Below are 4,279 nucleotides of genomic sequence, written 5' to 3'. Positions count from 1 at the left end.
GCACCTAACAACAACAACAAATTGTATCATGTTGTATTTTCTTCATCTCTTATATGGTCTTAACGAGGTTATCTTACCACACAATGTTAGACCTATAAAGCCTGTAATTGTCTTTTCTCTCTGCCATGCCCCTGCACCATTTTACAGCATCCATTCATCAATTTTTAGTGTTTATTATGCCAAACATAATGCCCAGTAAGTGGGGATAATACAGGTTAACAAGACATGACACAATCCTTCTCGTCATGAAGCTTACTGTAGCGTTCCTATAGAAGACAAATGTTAAATAAATATACAAGTAGACAATTCATGAATTACAAATAAGGGAGAAACAACAGTCATCATTGAAAGAAAATAGATGGAAAGTCTGGTGAACCACCACTTCTATAACTAATGGGGTGGCAACTGGAGACGACTTTCCTATCTACACATTCCCTGCCACTGACATCATCCCCTCAATAAAACACAACAATGGGATAAGAGTGATGATGCTTGGGTGGAGCAGTAAATGTTCTTGTAGCGTACATTAATGAGATAATCATATTGCCACATGATACTTTTCTCACTCTCTGACACTATACTTGCCTTTAGGAAAATCATAGAAAATTGTTGTTTAAATTTGTATAGGGACAGTAAGAGGCCTATTTACTTTGTGTAGAAGACCCTGGAGCGCTGTTTCTATCAGAACCCGGTGGCTCATTCATGTTTTCATCATCCTATAGAAAATAATGCCAAGTTGGGTACACTGATTAATTTTTTGTCTTTCTGTTCCTTGAAAGACACACAACCTACTGTCCTAATCAATACTGCTGAAATACAGTTTCTTTGTGATTTTATGCATTCCTAAGATTTTTATATTTTTCTGGAGTGAACATTTACTATTGAATTACCCTACTTTTACAAAATAAATATTTTTTTTCAGAGTTCATCAAAACCTCATTTTGTGGAAAACTAAAGACAAGATGGAGACTAGGCAGACATGCTATGCAGATCTTCTACAGAAAAGATGTTGTTGTTGTTGTTATGTGCCGTGGCGTCAGTTCCAACTCATAGTGACCCTGTATAGGGTTTCCAAGGCTGTAAATCTTTACTGGAGCAGAAAACCTCATCTTTCTCCCGTGGAACAGCTAGTAGTTTCGAACTGCTGACCATGAGATTAGCAGCCCGATTCATAACCACTATGCTACCAGAGCTCCTTACAGGAGACCACATGGAACAGACACAGAGGACATCCTGGAACCCTGAGCTTCAGATGAATGGGTGAAGAAGAGGATTTAATACCTAGTGGGGAAGCTGAGCAGGGGCAGCCTAAGGAGTTAGATGCAAGGCCATCTTGAATTTTTAGAGTAGCTTTGGAGAGACAGACACATGGTGGCCTGAAATACAGAGTTCTGAGCCACACAGTTTAAGTCAGTGTGAAGTGGGTGCGCATCATGCCTGGATTCATGTGGGCTCTGCTCCAGATTTACAGAACCCACAGAACATCCAGGCAAGAATTAGACTAGCAGGAACCTCAGCTGCCTTCAAGTTCTGACAGACACTGAAATTAACAACCTGAAAAGCCTCTACAAACTGTTTCTGGATTGGTTGCCCTGAACACGGACAATACCTAGGCGAATAGGAGCTCCGTGTATGGATGGGGACTCAGCCAACACATCCTTCTTCCACTCACTGCCATTTTAGGCTGTACCTTCCGGGCTCTTCCCTCTCTCCTCCCTTCAACTCCATTTTGTCTGTTTCCCCGCCCTAAGCTACAAGGCACGTAGTTTAAAGGGCAACATGGCTTTTGATAGGCCAGAGCTAAATCACCCCAGCAATGACCACTCCCTTCCTGTTGAACCTATATAAGAACACTCCCTTCCTGTTGACTCCCTCTTCTTCCTCTCTCTTCTCTTCTGCCTACTTACTTCACACTCTGGCAGAGGTCACCTTCCTCACCCTGAAAAAAATTCTTTAAATGGGCCGTCTGGTGTGCGGTTTGGTTGATGAGCGACGGGAGGGGTTTGTTTTCCCTTTCACTCACCTCATTAATTCCTTGGCCAGTAGGAGCGCCCCCTCCCCCAGAATTTTTTTCTGGATTTTTATTTATTTTTCCTTTTGTTATTTTGTTGGGTTTTGTTTGTTTATTCTTCCTTCTCTATCTTCCTTTCTTTCCCTTCCCTTGATTTTTATCTTGTATCCAAATTTGTGTTTTCTTTTCTTCTGTTTTTCATTTTCACCCTCCTCTTTTCTTCTCTTGATTTTTCTTTACTACTTTCTAGTCTCTCTCTCTCTCTCTTTTTAAAATTTTTTTTCTCTTTCTCTCTTATTTTTCTCTTGCATAGCTCTATTTTCTTGTCTTTCTTTCCTCTTTTTGGCTACTATATTTTTGGTCTTGTTGCTGCTCATTTTTGTATCTTTTTTCTCATTTATTATATTTTGTTTTCACTGATGTTTTCATGTTTGTTCTGTTTTGGTTTCCTGTATATTTTCCTCTTGCTCACCCAACACAAGATAGCAAGTAAGCCCAAACATTTAAGCCACAACCATACCCTCTAAAGCTCCATCCACTGGACAAGTGCCAATACCAGCTCCTATATCACCTGATACTGATAGACCCCACCCAATGCCAGCTAATCCCACACTAAACTGAGTTGCATGAACATTGAATAGAAAACAGTGCAAATGTTTGCATTCTCTAATGACACAAACCAGAAGACAGTTGTGAGAGCCTAAGAACACACCAACAAACAATCATCAATAACAAATGCAATGACATCATAATGTATCAGAAACAACAGAAAATTTTTAGCTCAAACAAAGAAAAAACAGAGAGTGACTCAAAAAAAAAAAAAAAAAAAAAAAAAAAACCAAGAGAAAGAGCAAGAAATGTTACTGAGAAACAAAAGGTAATAGAACCACCTGAGAAAGAATCCATAAGAATTATATTTAGGTATCTTTAACTGATTGACAGAAAGACTTAGGAAAGCAAGGAGAACACAAAAGAAACAGAAGAAGTTGGAAAAACACTACAAAAACAAACAGAAAAAAGAATTGAAAATTTTGAAACAATATAAAACCTGAAAATAGAAACCAAGAAAAATAGCATTAAGGTCTCAGAAATGGCTTAGATATTGAAAGGATAAAGGAATATATTTCAAGCAATAGAAACCCAAATTGGTGACCTTAAAGATAAATTTCTCAATACTAGAAAGCTAGAAGAACAAGCTGAAAAAAGGATTTCAAAAATCAGAAAAAAGCCAAGATTTATATGGGATACCATAAAGAGGAACGGCATGATGATCAGAATTCCAGAGTAGGAAGAGAAAATAAAAAGCATGGAGAAAACTGTCAAAGAGTTGCTAAAAAAAAAAACCTTCCCTAACATCATGAAAGATGAAAAGATGACCATTCAAGAAGTTGAATGAATTTCAAACAGAATGGTCCCTAAAAGAAAATCACCAAAACAAATTAATCAAACTCTGCAAAAACAAAAATGAAAGCCTGAAAGCAACTTAGGAAAAACAAAAAACTATCTATAAAACAAAGGAGAACCAATAAAACTAAACTCTGATTTCTCCATACAAACCATGCAAGCAAGAAGGCAATGGGAGAGGACTTCCTGAGCATCCCTGACCAGGCGGCTCAGGTAGGGCAGTCTCGGGGTAAAGGGGCGGAATTGCACATAGGAAACCTCTGTCTAGCAGACAGACAGCCTTTGAACAAACATGTTGTTGTTGTTGTTGTTAAGTGCCATCGAGTCGGTTCCGACCCATAGCGACCCTGTACAGGGTTTCCGAGGGTGTAAATCTTTACGGGAGTAGAAAGCCTCATCTTTCTCCCGCAGAGCGGCTGGTAGTTTCTAACCACTGACCTTCAGGCTCTCAGCCCGATTCATAACCACTACACTACCAGAGCTCCATAAGATCTTATATTTCAACATTTTGAACTCGTTTTTTTAAAAGATCAAATTGCTAAGGAATTACAGGCATTTTGAGCTTTTGCCTGCCTGCATGAGGCTCCTGCTTCCACGCCTGCACTGGCAAGTGCCTCTGCCCCCTGCAGACCTTGGAATGCAGGGCTAGAGCAACCCCATTAAAAGGCTGCATTTCCAGAGAAAAGGAAGCATAAACTCTCCCTATTTGCAGACAATATGATCCTATATGTAGAAAACCCCAAAGACTCAGTAAAAAAGCTACTAGATGTCATTGGAAGATTCAGCAAAGTGGCAGGGTATAAGATTAACATACAAAAATCAGTTGGATTCCTCTATACCAAAAATGACAGTGTTGAAAATGAC

General features: G+C 39.2%; 1 pseudogene; it reads left to right on the top strand.

Annotated features, from left to right (window-relative positions):
- Positions 1-3,586: 3,586 nt before the first annotated feature.
- Positions 3,587-4,279, top strand: part of LOC102838301 — a 41,811-nt pseudogene continuing 41,118 nt past the window's right edge.

Source organism: Chrysochloris asiatica, unplaced genomic scaffold (assembly GCF_000296735.1).
Source record: "Chrysochloris asiatica unplaced genomic scaffold, ChrAsi1.0 scaffold00254, whole genome shotgun sequence".
Classification (NCBI taxonomy): Eukaryota; Metazoa; Chordata; class Mammalia; order Afrosoricida; family Chrysochloridae; genus Chrysochloris; species Chrysochloris asiatica.
Note: the sequence above shows the minus strand (reverse complement) of the source record. Positions and strands in the feature narration are given on the sequence as shown.